This window comes from Staurois parvus, unplaced genomic scaffold, assembly GCF_062004578.1.
Source record: "Staurois parvus isolate SC_StPar_1 unplaced genomic scaffold, SC_StPar_1.0 ptg001110l, whole genome shotgun sequence".
Taxonomy (NCBI): Eukaryota; Metazoa; Chordata; class Amphibia; order Anura; family Ranidae; genus Staurois; species Staurois parvus.
This window is the reverse complement of record NW_028318906.1, coordinates 366547-387523: the sequence shown is the minus strand read 5'-3', so window position 1 is coordinate 387523 and position 20977 is coordinate 366547. Positions and strand designations below refer to the sequence as shown.

Below are 20977 nucleotides of genomic sequence, written 5' to 3'. Positions count from 1 at the left end.
CTTTCTTGCAAATATCACAGAGCTTTCTGTCTCTGCATTCTCCAGAAGGATGACCCTCTCTCTTGCAGAACCTGCATTTGGGCCTCTGATCGCAGTCACCACTTGTATGTCCATACACTAAGCATTTCCTACAGTAGCTAGGCTGTCCCGGCTAAAAGAGAAAACCCCTCTCACCTCCAATAGTAAAGACCGTGGGAGGCCTCCGCACCCCACCCACTTGGTCAGAATCCATTTTAAACCTTCCAACAAATCTGTATTTTCCAGACCAGATTCCAAACTTGTTCAAGATTTCTCACCCCCTCTCAGCTCCTCGCAATAGGAATTCAAGAAAGCCCTCAACAAACTCAGGTCCGCAAAGGGATTGTACATGTGTACTGTTATTACCTTTTCCTCTTGCATAAATAATGGCGTCACCTCAAATTTCCCCATAACTGTAGCATCCACAGCTTCTCTGGCCTTCTCATACGTGTTCCAACATACCTTGGTAGACACAAAGGTGATATCATAAATTCTCTGCTGCGGGAAATCCTGCAAGCACATTATGTCTCTTACCGCTAGGCCTAGAGAATCCAGCAACAAGTCCACCACGACAGTCCTCAGATCCACTTCATCTTTGAACTCCGGCTCCACCGTAATCCGCAGCGAGTCTCTCAAACCTCGAGTTGCCATTTTGGTGCCGACGCACCTCACTTCCCTCTCCTACCAGGGGGACCCCCCAAAAGGGGAACCCCAGGGAGCTCTCTTGGAACATGACCAGTTGCGCACGAATGACACTGATAGTGCCAAAAAAAAAAAGATATATTAATACCACAAAAATCACATCTATCCTTATTTTACCATCCCCTCCCACCTCCCTTTTTTTTTTTTTTTTTTTTTTTTTTTTTTAAGTCTGCAAACGTGCAACTATAACGAAAAAACCCGTAAGTGTTCCCAAAAAAAGTGCAAGTGCAAAACACCACACGAAAAAGTGCACTTAGGGGTGTGCTGTGTCCTACCCCTAAAGGGGCTTAGACCGCTTACCCTGATCCCCCGGGGCACGAAGCTCCTGACGGGGACAAGGTTCCCAATTGGTCCTCCTGGCCAAAAAGGCCTGGTGGACCACCGTTCCCTATGCCCAGCGGAAGCCGGACATCCAGTACTAGGCAAGGGGACTCTCCTGAAGAAGAGTCCTCTAGGGATCAGGGGAGGAAGGAACCGTATGGCCACACATCCTCCCCCTAGACTTCAGGGTAGGCCCGAGGACCCACACCCTCCATCCGTGAAATCTGTGAAAAACACACATAAGAGCAAAAAAGTGACAAACGTGGGAAGTGCATAATAAATAAAGAGAGAGAAAAAATAAAAAAGTGGTACCGTGCCGAATTGTGCACAGACCAGGCCCTGAGGCCCGTAGCAAAAATTGCCCTGGACTTAGTCAATGTTTTTCACCTCTTTTTGCACAGCGCCCCAAGGACCAGGCCTTTTGGCTAAGTGTCATTTTCACACCGTGGGGTCCCACACCCAAGTGTTATTAGTGACACCCCTGAGCGTGTCTCCCCAGGGGGCACTGAGTTTGCGGACTTTTTGCGTCCCCAGCCCCTGGCCAGACCAAGGTAGCTTGCTCAAATCAGGAGGTACTGGGTCTTTCCAGCCTTCCCAGAGGAATTACTCCTGAGGCCCCAGAACGAATCATGGCGCTCCCCGGTTTCTATCCCTCCGGTCCAGCCTTCTGGACCCCCATCATACCAGTGAGGGTACTATCCAACCAACCCCACAAAGACAGAGTGGTCGGGAGCACCCCCACTGGACACTGATAAGAACAGATTTTTTTTTTTAATTCTTTTACTTAAAAGGTCATAAAATTATTTACATACATAAATGAAAATACATTTTTCCATCAATACAATATCAACAAAATTTCACAACAAAAATTCATATCTTCAGAAAAAAATACACAATATCCCCTCCCACCCACAAAACACACAAAAAACTCTCCCTCGATTCCTTTCCCTTTTTCTAGACAGATATTCATCCTGTGCTCTCCCTTCACCGCTGTCCCTTTCACCGTTCCATTCTGAAAAAAAACAAAAAAGACACATCAGTACCACAAAAATCACATCTATCCTTATATTACCATCCCCTCCCATCTCCCACCTCCCATTTATTTTTTAATTCTTTTATTTAAAATTTGCAAGTAAAAACATAAATTCCAAAGTATAAATCAAACAAAAACACATAATACAAAGCAAACAAAAGACCATCTTTACATCATATACAAAACATGTTCCAATATTTACATATCCCCTCCCACAAGAAAAACTTCCCTTTTATTTTACATACATACAAAAACCCAAACCACAAAACCCCAATCCATCACCATATATCATCACATCCCCCTTTTCCCCCCTCCTCCCACCTCCCCCTCCCATTATAATACAACATAATCACATAACCAACCACCCAAAAAGGACATATTTACATAATCCCTCCCATACCATCCTCTCCCTTAATACATATGCAAATTCCAACCACCAAGCCCAAAACATACCAAACAAAAATACAAGAAATTCAAAAACAAAATTACCCCATTTTTTCATAACTTCCCTCCCTCCTCCCATCCACCCTCCACATCCCACAGAACCCCCACACAAATATATACACAAAAAACAAGAAAAACAACTGTACAAAAACAATTCAGAAAAGTATCCTATGTACACCAGTTCCTCCACTCTTGAGTCTTCCAGATGACTTTTGCTTCAGTTTCTCCACGCTTTTTAAAATCGAAGTAAGCATAGTTATAAATCTGTCCACGGACCATGGTCGCACAATTTTTTACGTCCACTCTCTCTTGTCTGAAAATCAAAATATTACGCACATCCCACAAGCATTCTTTCACACAATTCACAATTATCCACAACACCCTTTCCTCCTCCCTCCCCACATTACATAATCCATACAAAACCATCTCATATGTCACTCTCACCACCCCAGTCAGCCCTTCCACCATTTTTTCCATCTTCTTCCACACTTTTCTAGCAAAATTACATTCCCAAAAAACATGCGCCACCCTTTCAATCCTACCACACCCCTCCCTCGGACATACTTCACTATCGACCAATCTTCTCCTCTGAAACTCTCTCGTAGGTAAACATCCATGCACACTCATCCATGCAATATCTTTATGTCCATTATCCAAACATTTACATGCTACCTTCTTCCATACCTTTCCACTCTGCACCATATTCAACCCACTAATTCCTTCCAATTTTTCCCTCTCATCCAACACTTTCATCACTTTCCTACTCTCACACCACTTTCCACGCGTTACCTCTTGTAATTCATACCTTCTTACACACCTCTCTATCCTCACATAAAACCACGGCGCATGAAAACAAACTGGCTTCTTCAAATCCACCTCATACAACTTACATCTTCTTAACACTCCCCCCCCCCCCCCCCCCCAGCATACCTCACCATACATCCTGCCAAATTTTCTTTCCCACTCAACCTTACACACATACTTACATACTTTATTACCAGAAATCTCTCAATATTTATCATACCTTTTCCACCATTCGTCACACTCTTCATCACTTTCACTCTCCGCAATTTCTCCATCTTTGACGACCAGAAAAACACATAACACATTCTTATCACTCGCTTCAACACTCTATCCGGGGCTGGAAACACATAATACAAAAACAATAACATAGGCAACACAACAGATCTCACAATAACCACCTTCCCTTCCAAAGTTAAAGTCCTAATAGACCAAAAATTTATTTTTTTCCTCATTCTCACCAACACATCCTGCCAACTCTCTCTCCCATACAAATCTCCATCAAACTTAACACCCAACATCCTTACCCCCCCCCCCCACACATAACTTCCATCCACATTGTTCACGCTCCCTCCATTCACCAAACAACTTACACTCACTTTTCTCCATATTCACACTGAAACCACTCGCCATACAAAAAATCCCTATCAACAATTTCACTCTCTTCAGACTTGCTACATTTCTACACACCACTGTCACATCATCCATATATCCAATCACCTTCAAACTCTTCCCACTACTACCAGGCACCTCCACCCCTCTCACACATTTATCTTTAACCAACATCCTTATTAACGGCTCTATTACACACACAAAAAGCATGGGCGACAATGGGCAGCCCTGCCTCACACCAGATTCAATCCCTATTTCTTCCGTCAAACATCCATTCACCAACACCTTGTTCATCATCCCTCTATATAAAGACTTCACCCATCCTATCAATCTTTCACGCATCCCCATTTTCTCCAGCACCTTAAACATAAACTCGTGTGAAACTCTATCATACGCCTTTTCAAAATCCACTGCTAACACAGCCACCTCTTGCTTTCTTTCCTTACATAACCACAACACATCTCGCAAACTCACCAAACTCTCCCCAATCGACCTTTCTGGCACCGCACACACCTGCTCTTCTCCCACCAACTTCTCCACAACCATACGTATCCTATTCGCCAACATTTTCGCCACAATCTTGTAATCCACATTCAACAAAGATATCGGTCTCCAATTTTTTAGGTCTTTTTTTATCCCCCTTCTTATACAGTAATACAATCACACTTTCAGCCATCGATCTTGCCATCCTTCCTTCCACCAAAACTTTCTCAATCACCTCATACACACACTCTCCAATCGTTTTCCAAAACATACTATAAAATTCAGCAGGCAAACCATCACTCCCTGGCGTCTTCCCTTTCTTTATACCTTTCATACATTCTTCCACCTCCTCCTTCCTCACATCCTCAACTAACCATTCCTTATCTTCCACCTCCAAACATCCCTTCACCTCATTCAGAACTTCACTTTCAATTCTCACATCCTTCCTCTTCTCAGAAAATAAATTTTTATAAAACTTCCAAACCTCTCCACTCATCTTTTCACTTTCTTTCACCTCACACCCATTCTCATCCAACACTCCAGACATCTCCACTTTCCCACCATACACCTTTTTAAAGAAAAAACTTGTACACTTCTCATCCTTTTCTTTCGCCACCATTCTCGCTTGTGATACAATCTCTCTCCCTCTTCGCTCCAAAAACAGTCAACTTCTGTCTTGCTTCCACCAATTCAGTCCCTACATTCTCACCCCACTCTCGCAATTCTTCCAAATATCTCAATCTTTTTTGCCACCATTTATACGTTTCTTTTTCTTTCTTTGCTTTCTCACACCCTTTTATTATAAAAAATACTGTTGTCCTCACTTTCACCCATTCCCACCATTCCACCACATTCTTAAAATCATAGCTCCTCCTTTTCAGTTTTTCAAACAGTACCACATATTCATTTTGAATCCTTTCATCCTCCAATAACTCCACATTCAACTTCCATACTCCCTTCCCATACATTACCTCAGATTTCATACTTACAACACATTCAATCCAGCCATGGTCTGTGAAGGCCTCCCTCTGGACTACATAGGATCCCACTCCTAAATATTTTGACAGAAAGCAAAAGTCAATCCTTGACTGTAACTTCTCCCTATCTGAAAAATATGTACACCCCCCTCCCTCACCCACATTCCTTAAACCAAAGATTTTTAGAATCTCCCCCAAATCCTTCCCTGATTTATCCACCCCGCCACCACTACCGCCACCACCCCCACACCTATCACCCGCATGCAATATACAATTAAAATCCCCCTAAATAATAGGATCCCTCCCCCCTAAAAATAATTTCATTTTACAGAATAACTCCACCCTCCCTTTCCTATCAGTAGGTGCATAAACACAGAAAATTTTAAACAAGACCCCCCCATACTAAGAGAAAACCACTATACACCTCCCCACCTCCACCTCCACCTTCCTTAACACCTTTAATTTGAGTGTTTAAACAAAATCCCAACCCCACTAGATTTCTTTTGGTCCAAGGACCATATGGCTTCCCCACAGGTCCATTTGGCCACCGACGGCTCCTCCTGCATGTTGCAGTCCTGCACACAAAGGATGTCCATATGATATTTTGCAAAAATGTGAAAAATTGCCGCTCTCCTGTGTACAGATCCGATGCTTCTTACATTCAAGGAGGATAGCCGCAGTTGCATATTTTATGGGTAGAAAGGATCACTCTTCTCATCATCTTTTACTCGCCTTACCTCTGGCTTTCGCACTCCGAAGCCTAGACCCCTCCTCTGACCTGACACCGGGCATCTCTAATCTCTCAGCCTACGTTTTCTTGACCTTCTCCCTAGGCTCCGTTTTTCCACACCCCACTACCTCCTGCAGACAGGCTGCCTGACCAGTACTTGTGCAGGCCTGGGATGAGTCAGACTCGATCGCTAGCTCTGACCTCCCTGGGGCCGGGCTGTCTGGGAAGACATCAATCACTTGAGAGGGAGCGACAGGCCCTGCGGCCTACATTTTTCTCTTAAGGAGAGTTGCTCCACCTCCATCTTGGCAACTTCCTCCTCATCTGTCTCCGCCACATCCTTCAACACTTCCCCCTCCACCATCAAGCTTTCAGGGACATCCTCCCCTATTCCGAGAGAAGCCCCCCTCTAAGCCTCCGGCCTCCACAGGGCAGGGGCCTGGCTCACCCTCCGTAGGTAGGCAAACCTTCGTTCGCCCCACCTCTTCCTCGGGTAGCCTTCCGGTCCCTTCTAGGATGGGTTGATTCAGTCCAGGGGCCGCCCCCATAGTCACCTCCGCATAAGACAGTGCCCTTTCCGGCTCAGTTCTAATGCCCTCCACCTCAACCACCTCTGCTGTGGTTTTTGGTACCTTGGGACACTGTCTTGCCAAATGGTTGCAACTGCCACATATGTGGCACTTCCTCCTCTCCGCACACTCAGATGTCTTGTGTCCCTGCTGAAAGCAGTTATGACACACTGGCCCGGCCCCGCACTGGTCCTTGGTGTGACCGAAGGTGAAGCACTGCCTGCAGAAGTGGGGTTGCCCTGGATACCACAAGTATCCCCTGTTGCTGCCAATGGAGAAGGTCTGAGGGGGGTGGCATACGCCTCCAGCACCCCCCAAGTCAGGCTTGAAGATGACTCAAAACTTCCGGTGCCCATTAAACGTGCCCAGCACATTTGTCTGTTTCACACCTGCTGATACAGACACGCAGTACCTCATGAGGAAAGCCTGAATCTCCTCATCTCTCACAAAGGGGTTAAACATATGAACAGTGATTGGCACCCGTACCTTCGTCTCACTGCTCATGACCGTGATACCTTCCAGTATGTCCTCACCTTCTTTCTCGCCCATCCGTAGCAACACTGTCTGTAAATCTTCCCTCTTCCAGAATGTAACATCATACAAGCCAGTACTGGGGAAACACTGCACGCAAAATATACTCTCCCGTGCCATTCCAAACAGGTCCTCGATTACCTTCTTCTGCACATAATGCAGACCAACCTCCGCTCGTTTTTTTGTTTTTTTTTAATTCTTTTATTTAAAATGTCATGAAAAGATTTATTTTTGTTTATGTATGTAAATATTTTTATCAGAATACAATTTCAACAAAAAATTTCACAACAACAAAACAAACCATATTACAGAAAATAACACACAATCCCCCCCTCCCTCAAATCACACAAAAACTCTCCCTCGATTCCTTTCCCTTCTTCTAAACAAGTATTCATCCTGTGCTTTCCCTTCACCGCTGTCCCTCTCACCGTTCCAGTCTGAAAAACAAAAAAAACAAATCAATATCACGCACAATCACATCTATCCTCATATTACTGCCCTTCCCACCTCTGTACTGTATTTCCATACACCTCATTACCATCTTCCTTCACCACACGCCGCATCTCACCTTTCTCACTATACACTTTCTTAAAAAAGAATTTCGTACACTTCTCATCACACTCTCTTAGCACGGCCTTTGCCTGTGATATAATATTTTTTCCTCTCTGTTCCATAAATGCATTCAACTTCTCTCTCGCTTCCTCAATCTCACACTTCACATCCTCTCCCAACATTCTCAGCTCATTCAAATATTCCAACCTTTTCTGCCACATGTCATACCCCACCCTCTCTTTTTTTGCTCTCTCACACCCTTTTTTTATAAAGAAAAATTTCGTTCTTACCTTCACCCACTCCCACCACCCAACCACATCCTCAAAATCCCTCATTCTCTTCCATTACACAAACTGACCCACATATTCACTCCTTATAGCCTCATCCTCCAACAAGCTTACATTTAACTTCCACACCCCTTTCCCATACAAACCTTCATCCGTTATACTTACAGCGTATTCGATCCTTCCATGATCCGTGAAAGGCTCCCTTGATATGACAAAGGATTCCACATCCACCGATTTAGAAACAAAATAAAAATCAATACGTGAACATACTCTCCCACTATCCCCAAAATATGTGAAACCTTTATCCCTCCCAACATCCCTCAAATTAAATATTCTGACCACCTCCCCTCACTCCTTCCCAGACATATCAACCCCCCCTCTCCCCCCACCCCCCTGTCTATCCTTCCCTTCCAGAACACAAGTACAGTCCCCTATCAATATTGTAGGTTCCCTCCCTCCCAAGAAAAAACCCAATTTCTTAAATAAATCCACCCTCTCGTGCCTATTAGTACTTGCATATATCCCGCACACCTTCCATATAACACCCCCCACCACTCCACATACACCACCACACACCTCCCCACCACCACATGAATTATTTTTTTAACCATAAATTTTTTACTCTTAAAGAGCACCCCCACCCCCCTATTCTGTTCTTAACTCAGAGACCATACCGCCTCGCCGTATGGCCATTCAGAAGTCCTGGGTGCTTCTTGCAGATTGCAGTCCTGCAAAACAAAAAAGTCATTTTTTGATGCGGCCAAGAGCTTCAGCACTGCAGCCCGTCTGTAGGCTGATTTTATACTCCTCACGTTCAGCGAGCATACCCTTAGCCGCACCATCAATTTTTAGATATGTATAGAGGACATGACTACTTTCACTTCTCAGGCCCTCTCCCTCGGGACCTTGTCCTCATACCGGATGAGCCTACCCGATCAAGTAAGACACCTCTCATGGCCTCAGCCTTTTGGGCCCTTGTCATGGCTGGTTTCCGAAACCCAGTAACTTCCTGGAGATTCTCCACCTGGCCAGTGCTGGCAAAGGACAAAGTGGCAAGCAGGCCGAGGAGTCTGACGCATCCGTGCAGAGTCCACACCGCTAGGAAATTCCTCGATGACTCTGGAGGGGGAAGGGGATTCAGGAGTCTTTCTCTTTAGACAAGTTGTCTGGTCCATCTCCTCCACACTCTCCTCCACATGGCGTGTCCCCTCCTCCTCTCCCTCTGCTTGCAGGGTCTCAGGGACATATCCCTCCTTGGGAAGGACAGCCCCCTCATCCCCGGTCGCTTCCTTGGGAGGATCCAGAGAGGTAACCTCTGTAACAGGGGCACTCACCCTGGGGACCACACCCCTTGCCACATTGGCATATGAGACCTGTGCCTGTGGCGCTGCCACAGTCTCACTGCCACCGCCATCGCCATCCATACTGGTGCTTTCTGCTTTTTTTGCGCAACCTCTGGGCACTGCCTTGCCAGGTGCGTCTTACTGCCACAAATGTGACACTGCCGCCCCTCAGGGCAATCCGCCATTCGGTGTCCTGCCTGGTAGCAGTTCCTGCACACCTGACCCGTTTCACATGTCTCCTTTGTGTGTCCAAAGGCGAAGCATAACCTACAAAATTCAGGCTGACCGGGGTACCAGAGGTAGCCTCGGTTACTACCAATCGAAAAAGCCTGCGGGGGGTGCCGCACCCCCCCAACCCCACCTTGGTCAGCCATAAATTGCACCCAGAACCTGTGATGACCGTTGAAGGTCCCAAAAATATTTGTCCGATTTGTGCCCTGAGACACAAAATCACAGTACCGTCCCAAAAACGCCCTGATTTCCTCGTTCTTAACGAAAGGGTTGTACATGTGGACCGTAATTGGCACCTGCTGCTTACTTTCACTGCACCTAAAGGAGATGCCCTCCAGCAGCGGGTCCCCTTCCTTCTCCGCTTTCCACATCAAAACTGTCTGCAGATCTTCCTTTTTCCAGAATCTTACATCAAACAAACCGGTTGCCGGGAAACACTGCATGCAAAATATGCTCTCCCGTGCCATTACAAACAGGTCCTCGATCACCTTCTTCTGCACATAATGCAGACCAACCTCCGCTCGTTTCTGCTCGGTCACTACCAGCCGCAAGGTATTCGGTGCATCCGGAGCACCAGCCGCCATACCTCCGGTTCGCTTGCCTCCAACCCACCACCAGCCACCCTAGGGAGACTGGCGGGGGCGATCGCAACCCGTTGCCTGGGGACTAAGCCTTAGGCCAATAGCAGCAAGGGGGGGCCCTCCGAAGAGAGACGCTCCCCCCAAGGCCGACCGTCGGGTACCCCAGGCACCTTCTGACCAAGGATCAAGGAGCTGAAACTCACTTGATCTTAGCCAAAAGGCCGAGAAGCGATAACCGGAAACTCGGGCCTACCCGAGGGCCGCCCGAGCGGGCAGAGGGGACGTGCTCGCTGAGAGCTCCACAGGCCGGAGGCGGCCCCCCCACCTCCGCAGGGCTCTTCCAGGTAGCTGGGGCTGCCAAAAGGCTTCACACCTCTGGCCCAGGGCCTGGCTCTCCTGCCTACACTCCACTCCCTCCTTCCCTCCCTGGACACTTGGCTTCCATCCCCTGGGCCCAGTCTGCCCAAGTGGGCACCAGCAGGTGCTGCTGGTTTGGGGAGAAATCAGCAGCACGGTCGTTTGCATGGCCCCGCCTCTAGGGCGACGCGGGCGAGGCGGGCCACTAGAGGGAGACACAGGCCTTGGCATGGCATATCCGTGCGGCAGCTCGAGCGGCCGTCCCAGAGTCGAGCTGAGCAGAGCAGCAGCTCTCTCTCTCGGGTTGCTTCCAGCCAGGCCTCCCTCCTTCCTCCTTCGGACGGGCTGAAAGCTCGGCTTCCCAGCCAGCTGACTTCCTGCTTTCCTTCGGATGGAGAGACAGAGAGCTTGCTGACTCTCCTCGCTTCTTTTCAGGCCATTGGGCACGTCGTCCCATCCAGGCAAGCCCAGCAAGAATGAAAGCAAGAAAGTGACACGCACCAAACAAAAGCACACAGGCACACCCAGGGTTAAAAACACCTTTAATGGAATGAGGCTTTTCACACCTCGTTAGGAGTTATCAGCAACAAACACAGATAAGGCACAATGAGGAGGAGGACAACAACAATAACACACAACACAATGAAGCCAGCAGGCTGCCGTCTGGTCTGCAGGAGCCAAGGCCAAGGCTGGTTGGGACCACTGGGATGGGCCTCGATCACTCCCATCACAGGTGTGACCTTGTGCCCTTTCCTTTCCTTCTTGGGGAAAGAAAGGAGAGTGACTGCTTGTCGTAGTCATTTCTCTTCTTCTTTGTCTGCTTTTGGAAAACCGCATAAGAGGGGTGCACCGGTCCTGGAGGTACTGCAATACCAGGTCGATGCGTGGAGTGGACAGAGCAAGCTCTTCTTCCATCTCCCTGTTCTAAAAATCCATTTAATATATGGTCCCCAGATAGGGGACGTATCAGATATTAAACTGATAAGAACAGATACTACACTTGATCTTAGCCAAAAGGCCGAGAAGCGATAACCGGAAACTCGGGCCTACCCGAGGGCCGCCCGAACGGGCAGAGGGGACGGGCTCGCTGAGAGCTCCACGGGCCGCAGGGGGCCCACTCCTCCGCAGGGCTCTCCCAGGTGGCTGGGGCTGCCAAAATTCACACCTCTGGCCCAGGGCCTGGCTCCCCTGCCTCCACTCCCTCCCTGGACACTTGGCTTCCATCCCCTGGGCCCAGTCTGCTCCTCCTCTAGCCCAAGTGGGCACCAGCAGGTGCTGCTGGTTTGGGGAGAAATCAGCAGCACGGTCGTTTGCATGGCCCCGCCTCTAGGGCGACGCGGGCGAGGCGGGCCACTAGAGGGAGACACAGGCCTTGGCATGGCATATCCGTGCGGCAGCTCGAGCGGCCGTCCCAGAGTCGAGCTGAGCAGAGCAGCAGCTCTCTCTCTCGGGTTGCTTCCAGCCAGGCCTCCCTCCTTCCTCCTTCGGACGGGCTGAAAGCTCGGCTTCCCAGCCAGCTGACTTCCTGCTTTCCTTCGGATGGAGAGACAGAGAGCTTGCTGACTCTCCTCGCTTCTTTTCAGGCCATTGGGCACGTCGTCCCATCCAGGCAAGCCCAGCAAGAATGAAAGCAAGAAAGTGACACGCACCAAACAAAAGCACACAGGCACACCCAGGGTTAAAAACACCTTTAATGGAATGAGGCTTTTCACACCTCGTTAGGAGTTATCAGCAACAAACACAGATAAGGCACAATGAGGAGGAGGACAACAACAATAACACACAACACAATGAAGCCAGCAGGCTGCCGTCTGGTCTGCAGGAGCCAAGGCCAAGGCTGGTTAGGACCACTGGGATGGGCCTCGATCACTCCCATCACAGGTGTGACCTTGTGCCCTTTCCTTTCCTTCTTGGGGAAAGAAAGGAGAGTGACTGCTTGTCGTAGTCATTTCTCTTCTTCTATGTCTGCTTTTGGAAAACCGCATAAGAGGGGTGCACCGGTCCTGGAGGTACTGCAATACCAGGTCGATGCGTGGAGTGGACAGAGCAAGCTCTTCTTCCATCTCCCTGTTCTAAAAATCCATTTAATATATGGTCCCCAGATAGGGGACGTATCAGATATTAAACTGATAAGAACAGATACTACACTTGATCTTAGCCAAAAGGCCGAGAAGCGATAACCGGAAACTCGGGCCTACCCGAGGGCCGCCCGAACGGGCAGAGGGGACGGGCTCGCTGAGAGCTCCACGGGCCGCAGGGGGCCCACTCCTCCGCAGGGCTCTCCCAGGTGGCTGGGGCTGCCAAAATTCACACCTCTGGCCCAGGGCCTGGCTCCCCTGCCTCCACTCCCTCCCTGGACACTTGGCTTCCATCCCCTGGGCCCAGTCTGCTCCTCCTCTAGCCCAAGTGGGCACCAGCAGGTGCTGCTGGTTTGGGGAGAAATCAGCAGCACGGTCGTTTGCATGGCCCCGCCTCTAGGGCGACGCGGGCGAGGCGGGCCACTAGAGGGAGACACAGGCCTTGGCATGGCATATCCGTGCGGCAGCTCGAGCGGCCGTCCCAGAGTCGAGCTGAGCAGAGCAGCAGCTCTCTCTCTCGGGTTGCTTCCAGCCAGGCCTCCCTCCTTCCTCCTTCGGACGGGCTGAAAGCTCGGCTTCCCAGCCAGCTGACTTCCTGCTTTCCTTCGGATGGAGAGACAGAGAGCTTGCTGACTCTCCTCGCTTCTTTTCAGGCCATTGGGCACGTCGTCCCATCCAGGCAAGCCCAGCAAGAATGAAAGCAAGAAAGTGACACGCACCAAACAAAAGCACACAGGCACACCCAGGGTTAAAAACACCTTTAATGGAATGAGGCTTTTCACACCTCGTTAGGAGTTATCAGCAACAAACACAGATAAGGCACAATGAGGAGGAGGACAACAACAATAACACACAACACAATGAAGCCAGCAGGCTGCCGTCTGGTCTGCAGGAGCCAAGGCCAAGGCTGGTTAGGACCACTGGGATGGGCCTCGATCACTCCCATCACAGGTGTGACCTTGTGCCCTTTCCTTTCCTTCTTGGGGAAAGAAAGGAGAGTGACTGCTTGTCGTAGTCATTTCTCTTCTTCTATGTCTGCTTTTGGAAAACCGCATAAGAGGGGTGCACCGGTCCTGGAGGTACTGCAATACCAGGTCGATGCGTGGAGTGGACAGAGCAAGCTCTTCTTCCATCTCCCTGTTCTAAAAATCCATTTAATATATGGTCCCCAGATAGGGGACGTATCAGATATTAAACTGATAAGAACAGATACTACACTTGATCTTAGCCAAAAGGCCGAGAAGCGATAACCGGAAACTCGGGCCTACCCGAGGGCCGCCCGAACGGGCAGAGGGGACGGGCTCGCTGAGAGCTCCACGGGCCGCAGGGGGCCCACTCCTCCGCAGGGCTCTCCCAGGTGGCTGGGGCTGCCAAAATTCACACCTCTGGCCCAGGGCCTGGCTCCCCTGCCTCCACTCCCTCCCTGGACACTTGGCTTCCATCCCCTGGGCCCAGTCTGCTCCTCCTCTAGCCCAAGTGGGCACCAGCAGGTGCTGCTGGTTTGGGGAGAAATCAGCAGCACGGTCGTTTGCATGGCCCCGCCTCTAGGGCGACGCGGGCGAGGCGGGCCACTAGAGGGAGACACAGGCCTTGGCATGGCATATCCGTGCGGCAGCTCGAGCGGCCGTCCCAGAGTCGAGCTGAGCAGAGCAGCAGCTCTCTCTCTCGGGTTGCTTCCAGCCAGGCCTCCCTCCTTCCTCCTTCGGACGGGCTGAAAGCTCGGCTTCCCAGCCAGCTGACTTCCTGCTTTCCTTCGGATGGAGAGACAGAGAGCTTGCTGACTCTCCTCGCTTCTTTTCAGGCCATTGGGCACGTCGTCCCATCCAGGCAAGCCCAGCAAGAATGAAAGCAAGAAAGTGACACGCACCAAACAAAAGCACACAGGCACACCCAGGGTTAAAAACACCTTTAATGGAATGAGGCTTTTCACACCTCGTTAGGAGTTATCAGCAACAAACACAGATAAGGCACAATGAGGAGGAGGACAACAACAATAACACACAACACAATGAAGCCAGCAGGCTGCCGTCTGGTCTGCAGGAGCCAAGGCCAAGGCTGGTTAGGACCACTGGGATGGGCCTCGATCACTCCCATCACAGGTGTGACCTTGTGCCCTTTCCTTTCCTTCTTGGGGAAAGAAAGGAGAGTGACTGCTTGTCGTAGTCATTTCTCTTCTTCTATGTCTGCTTTTGGAAAACCGCATAAGAGGGGTGCACCGGTCCTGGAGGTACTGCAATACCAGGTCGATGCGTGGAGTGGACAGAGCAAGCTCTTCTTCCATCTCCCTGTTCTAAAAATCCATTTAATATATGGTCCCCAGATAGGGGACGTATCAGATATTAAACTGATAAGAACAGATACTACACTTGATCTTAGCCAAAAGGCCGAGAAGCGATAACCGGAAACTCGGGCCTACCCGAGGGCCGCCCGAACGGGCAGAGGGGACGGGCTCGCTGAGAGCTCCACGGGCCGCAGGGGGCCCACTCCTCCGCAGGGCTCTCCCAGGTGGCTGGGGCTGCCAAAATTCACACCTCTGGCCCAGGGCCTGGCTCCCCTGCCTCCACTCCCTCCCTGGACACTTGGCTTCCATCCCCTGGGCCCAGTCTGCTCCTCCTCTAGCCCAAGTGGGCACCAGCAGGTGCTGCTGGTTTGGGGAGAAATCAGCAGCACGGTCGTTTGCATGGCCCCGCCTCTAGGGCGACGCGGGCGAGGCGGGCCACTAGAGGGAGACACAGGCCTTGGCATGGCATATCCGTGCGGCAGCTCGAGCGGCCGTCCCAGAGTCGAGCTGAGCAGAGCAGCAGCTCTCTCTCTCGGGTTGCTTCCAGCCAGGCCTCCCTCCTTCCTCCTTCGGACGGGCTGAAAGCTCGGCTTCCCAGCCAGCTGACTTCCTGCTTTCCTTCGGATGGAGAGACAGAGAGCTTGCTGACTCTCCTCGCTTCTTTTCAGGCCATTGGGCACGTCGTCCCATCCAGGCAAGCCCAGCAAGAATGAAAGCAAGAAAGTGACACGCACCAAACAAAAGCACACAGGCACACCCAGGGTTAAAAACACCTTTAATGGAATGAGGCTTTTCACACCTCGTTAGGAGTTATCAGCAACAAACACAGATAAGGCACAATGAGGAGGAGGACAACAACAATAACACACAACACAATGAAGCCAGCAGGCTGCCGTCTGGTCTGCAGGAGCCAAGGCCAAGGCTGGTTAGGACCACTGGGATGGGCCTCGATCACTCCCATCACAGGTGTGACCTTGTGCCCTTTCCTTTCCTTCTTGGGGAAAGAAAGGAGAGTGACTGCTTGTCGTAGTCATTTCTCTTCTTCTATGTCTGCTTTTGGAAAACCGCATAAGAGGGGTGCACCGGTCCTGGAGGTACTGCAATACCAGGTCGATGCGTGGAGTGGACAGAGCAAGCTCTTCTTCCATCTCCCTGTTCTAAAAATCCATTTAATATATGGTCCCCAGATAGGGGACGTATCAGATATTAAACTGATAAGAACAGATACTACACTTGATCTTAGCCAAAAGGCCGAGAAGCGATAACCGGAAACTCGGGCCTACCCGAGGGCCGCCCGAACGGGCAGAGGGGACGGGCTCGCTGAGAGCTCCACGGGCCGCAGGGGGCCCACTCCTCCGCAGGGCTCTCCCAGGTGGCTGGGGCTGCCAAAATTCACACCTCTGGCCCAGGGCCTGGCTCCCCTGCCTCCACTCCCTCCCTGGACACTTGGCTTCCATCCCCTGGGCCCAGTCTGCTCCTCCTCTAGCCCAAGTGGGCACCAGCAGGTGCTGCTGGTTTGGGGAGAAATCAGCAGCACGGTCGTTTGCATGGCCCCGCCTCTAGGGCGACGCGGGCGAGGCGGGCCACTAGAGGGAGACACAGGCCTTGGCATGGCATATCCGTGCGGCAGCTCGAGCGGCCGTCCCAGAGTCGAGCTGAGCAGAGCAGCAGCTCTCTCTCTCGGGTTGCTTCCAGCCAGGCCTCCCTCCTTCCTCCTTCGGACGGGCTGAAAGCTCGGCTTCCCAGCCAGCTGACTTCCTGCTTTCCTTCGGATGGAGAGACAGAGAGCTTGCTGACTCTCCTCGCTTCTTTTCAGGCCATTGGGCACGTCGTCCCATCCAGGCAAGCCCAGCAAGAATGAAAGCAAGAAAGTGACACGCACCAAACAAAAGCACACAGGCACACCCAGGGTTAAAAACACCTTTAATGGAATGAGGCTTTTCACACCTCGTTAGGAGTTATCAGCAACAAACACAGATAAGGCACAATGAGGAGGAGGACAACAACAATAACACACAACACAATGAAGCCAGCAGGCTGCCGTCTGGTCTGCAGGAGCCAAGGCCAAGGCTGGTTAGGACCACTGGGATGGGCCTCGATCACTCCCATCACAGGTGTGACCTTGTGCCCTTTCCTTTCCTTCTTGGGGAAAGAAAGGAGAGTGACTGCTTGTCGTAGTCATTTCTCTTCTTCTATGTCTGCTTTTGGAAAACCGCATAAGAGGGGTGCACCGGTCCTGGAGGTACTGCAATACCAGGTCGATGCGTGGAGTGGACAGAGCAAGCTCTTCTTCCATCTCCCTGTTCTAAAAATCCATTTAATATATGGTCCCCAGATAGGGGACGTATCAGATATTAAACTGATAAGAACAGATACTACACTTGATCTTAGCCAAAAGGCCGAGAAGCGATAACCGGAAACTCGGGCCTACCCGAGGGCCGCCCGAACGGGCAGAGGGGACGGGCTCGCTGAGAGCTCCACGGGCCGCAGGGGGCCCACTCCTCCGCAGGGCTCTCCCAGGTGGCTGGGGCTGCCAAAATTCACACCTCTGGCCCAGGGCCTGGCTCCCCTGCCTCCACTCCCTCCCTGGACACTTGGCTTCCATCCCCTGGGCCCAGTCTGCTCCTCCTCTAGCCCAAGTGGGCACCAGCAGGTGCTGCTGGTTTGGGGAGAAATCAGCAGCACGGTCGTTTGCATGGCCCCGCCTCTAGGGCGACGCGGGCGAGGCGGGCCACTAGAGGGAGACACAGGCCTTGGCATGGCATATCCGTGCGGCAGCTCGAGCGGCCGTCCCAGAGTCGAGCTGAGCAGAGCAGCAGCTCTCTCTCTCGGGTTGCTTCCAGCCAGGCCTCCCTCCTTCCTCCTTCGGACGGGCTGAAAGCTCGGCTTCCCAGCCAGCTGACTTCCTGCTTTCCTTCGGATGGAGAGACAGAGAGCTTGCTGACTCTCCTCGCTTCTTTTCAGGCCATTGGGCACGTCGTCCCATCCAGGCAAGCCCAGCAAGAATGAAAGCAAGAAAGTGACACGCACCAAACAAAAGCACACAGGCACACCCAGGGTTAAAAACACCTTTAATGGAATGAGGCTTTTCACACCTCGTTAGGAGTTATCAGCAACAAACACAGATAAGGCACAATGAGGAGGAGGACAACAACAATAACACACAACACAATGAAGCCAGCAGGCTGCCGTCTGGTCTGCAGGAGCCAAGGCCAAGGCTGGTTAGGACCACTGGGATGGGCCTCGATCACTCCCATCACAGGTGTGACCTTGTGCCCTTTCCTTTCCTTCTTGGGGAAAGAAAGGAGAGTGACTGCTTGTCGTAGTCATTTCTCTTCTTCTATGTCTGCTTTTGGAAAACCGCATAAGAGGGGTGCACCGGTCCTGGAGGTACTGCAATACCAGGTCGATGCGTGGAGTGGACAGAGCAAGCTCTTCTTCCATCTCCCTGTTCTAAAAATCCATTTAATATATGGTCCCCAGATAGGGGACGTATCAGATATTAAACTGATAAGAACAGATACTACACTTGATCTTAGCCAAAAGGCCGAGAAGCGATAACCGGAAACTCGGGCCTACCCGAGGGCCGCCCGAACGGGCAGAGGGGACGGGCTCGCTGAGAGCTCCACGGGCCGCAGGGGGCCCACTCCTCCGCAGGGCTCTCCCAGGTGGCTGGGGCTGCCAAAATTCACACCTCTGGCCCAGGGCCTGGCTCCCCTGCCTCCACTCCCTCCCTGGACACTTGGCTTCCATCCCCTGGGCCCAGTCTGCTCCTCCTCTAGCCCAAGTGGGCACCAGCAGGTGCTGCTGGTTTGGGGAGAAATCAGCAGCACGGTCGTTTGCATGGCCCCGCCTCTAGGGCGACGCGGGCGAGGCGGGCCACTAGAGGGAGACACAGGCCTTGGCATGGCATATCCGTGCGGCAGCTCGAGCGGCCGTCCCAGAGTCGAGCTGAGCAGAGCAGCAGCTCTCTCTCTCGGGTTGCTTCCAGCCAGGCCTCCCTCCTTCCTCCTTCGGACGGGCTGAAAGCTCGGCTTCCCAGCCAGCTGACTTCCTGCTTTCCTTCGGATGGAGAGACAGAGAGCTTGCTGACTCTCCTCGCTTCTTTTCAGGCCATTGGGCACGTCGTCCCATCCAGGCAAGCCCAGCAAGAATGAAAGCAAGAAAGTGACACGCACCAAACAAAAGCACACAGGCACACCCAGGGTTAAAAACACCTTTAATGGAATGAGGCTTTTCACACCTCGTTAGGAGTTATCAGCAACAAACACAGATAAGGCACAATGAGGAGGAGGACAACAACAATAACACACAACACAATGAAGCCAGCAGGCTGCCGTCTGGTCTGCAGGAGCCAAGGCCAAGGCTGGTTAGGACCACTGGGATGGGCCTCGATCACTCCCATCACAGGTGTGACCTTGTGCCCTTTCCTTTCCTTCTTGGGGAAAGAAAGGAGAGTGACTGCTTGTCGTAGTCATTTCTCTTCTTCTATGTCTGCTTTTGGAAAACCGCATAAGAGGGGTGCACCGGTCCTGGAGGTACTGCAATACCAGGTCGATGCGTGGAGTGGACAGAGCAAGCTCTTCTTCCATCTCCCTGTTCTAAAAATCCATTTAATATATGGTCCCCAGATAGGGGACGTATCAGATATTAAACTGATAAGAACAGATACTACACTTGATCTTAGCCAAAAGGCCGAGAAGCGATAACCGGAAACTCGGGCCTACCCGAGGGCCGCCCGAACGGGCAGAGGGGACGGGCTCGCTGAGAGCTCCACGGGCCGCAGGGGGCCCACTCCTCCGCAGGGCTCTCCCAGGTGGCTGGGGCTGCCAAAATTCACACCTCTGGCCCAGGGCCTGGCTCCCCTGCCTCCACTCCCTCCCTGGACACTTGGCTTCCATCCCCTGGGCCCAGTCTGCTCCTCCTCTAGCCCAAGTGGGCACCAGCAGGTGCTGCTGGTTTGGGGAGAAATCAGCAGCACGGTCGTTTGCATGGCCCCGCCTCTAGGGCGACGCGGGCGAGGCGGGCCACTAGAGGGAGACACAGGCCTTGGCATGGCATATCCGTGCGGCAGCTCGAGCGGCCGTCCCAGAGTCGAGCTGAGCAGAGCAGCAGCTCTCTCTCTCGGGTTGCTTCCAGCCAGGCCTCCCTCCTTCCTCCTTCGGACGGGCTGAAAGCTCGGCTTCCCAGCCAGCTGACTTCCTGCTTTCCTTCGGATGGAGAGACAGAGAGCTTGCTGACTCTCCTCGCTTCTTTTCAGGCCATTGGGCACGTCGTCCCATCCAGGCAAGCCCAGCAAGAATGAAAGCAAGAAAGTGACACGCACCAAACAAAAGCACACAGGCACACCCAGGGTTAAAAACACCTTTAATGGAATGAGGCTTTTCACACCTCGTTAGGAGTTATCAGCAACAAACACAGATAAGGCACAATGAGGAGGAGGACAACAACAATAACACACAACACAATGAAGCCAGCAGGCTGCCGTCTGGTCTGCAGGAGCCAAGGCCAAGGCTGGTTAGGACCACTGGGATGGGCCTCGATCACTCCCATCACAGGTGTGACCTTGTGCCCTTTCCTTTCCTTCTTGGGGAAAGAAAGGAGAGTGACTGCTTGTCGTAGTCATTTCTCTTCTTCTATGTCTGCTTTTGGAAAACCGCATAAGAGGGGTGCACCGGTCCTGGAGGTACTGCAATACCAGGTCGATGCGTGGAGTGGACAGAGCAAGCTCTTCTTCCATCTCCCTGTTCTAAAAATCCATTTAATATATGGTCCCCAGATAGGGGACGTATCAGATATTAAACTGATAAGAACAGATACTACACTTGATCTTAGCCAAAAGGCCGAGAAGCGATAACCGGAAACTCGGGCCTACCCGAGGGCCGCCCGAACGGGCAGAGGGGACGGGCTCGCTGAGAGCTCCACGGGCCGCAGGGGGCCCACTCCTCCGCAGGGCTCTCCCAGGTGGCTGGGGCTGCCAAAATTCACACCTCTGGCCCAGGGCCTGGCTCCCCTGCCTCCACTCCCTCCCTGGACACTTGGCTTC

The 20977-nt window shown here is 51.7% G+C and overlaps 9 non-coding genes across 9 annotated transcripts; all 9 read right to left on the bottom strand.

Moving 5' to 3' along the window:
• Positions 1-11411: 11411 nt before the first annotated feature.
• Positions 11412-11602, bottom strand: LOC149440193 (U2 spliceosomal RNA). Its single transcript, XR_016307707.1, has one exon. It is a non-coding gene; the product is annotated as a U2 spliceosomal RNA (small nuclear RNA).
• A 957-nt stretch (positions 11603-12559) lies between these two features.
• On the bottom strand, positions 12560-12750 carry LOC149440192 (U2 spliceosomal RNA). The gene has a single exon (XR_016307706.1). It is a non-coding gene; the product is annotated as a U2 spliceosomal RNA (small nuclear RNA).
• Positions 12751-13707: 957 nt separating this feature from the next.
• Positions 13708-13898, bottom strand: LOC149440191 (U2 spliceosomal RNA). Its single transcript, XR_016307705.1, has one exon. It is a non-coding gene; the product is annotated as a U2 spliceosomal RNA (small nuclear RNA).
• A 957-nt stretch (positions 13899-14855) lies between these two features.
• On the bottom strand, positions 14856-15046 carry LOC149440190 (U2 spliceosomal RNA). Its single transcript, XR_016307704.1, has one exon. It is a non-coding gene; the product is annotated as a U2 spliceosomal RNA (small nuclear RNA).
• A 957-nt stretch (positions 15047-16003) lies between these two features.
• On the bottom strand, positions 16004-16194 carry LOC149440189 (U2 spliceosomal RNA). Its single transcript, XR_016307703.1, has one exon. It is a non-coding gene; the product is annotated as a U2 spliceosomal RNA (small nuclear RNA).
• A 957-nt stretch (positions 16195-17151) lies between these two features.
• On the bottom strand, positions 17152-17342 carry LOC149440188 (U2 spliceosomal RNA). The gene has a single exon (XR_016307772.1). It is a non-coding gene; the product is annotated as a U2 spliceosomal RNA (small nuclear RNA).
• A 957-nt stretch (positions 17343-18299) lies between these two features.
• Positions 18300-18490, bottom strand: LOC149440187 (U2 spliceosomal RNA). The gene has a single exon (XR_016307771.1). It is a non-coding gene; the product is annotated as a U2 spliceosomal RNA (small nuclear RNA).
• A 957-nt stretch (positions 18491-19447) lies between these two features.
• On the bottom strand, positions 19448-19638 carry LOC149440186 (U2 spliceosomal RNA). Its single transcript, XR_016307770.1, has one exon. It is a non-coding gene; the product is annotated as a U2 spliceosomal RNA (small nuclear RNA).
• Positions 19639-20595: 957 nt separating this feature from the next.
• On the bottom strand, positions 20596-20786 carry LOC149440185 (U2 spliceosomal RNA). The gene has a single exon (XR_016307769.1). It is a non-coding gene; the product is annotated as a U2 spliceosomal RNA (small nuclear RNA).
• Positions 20787-20977: the final 191 nt, after the last annotated feature.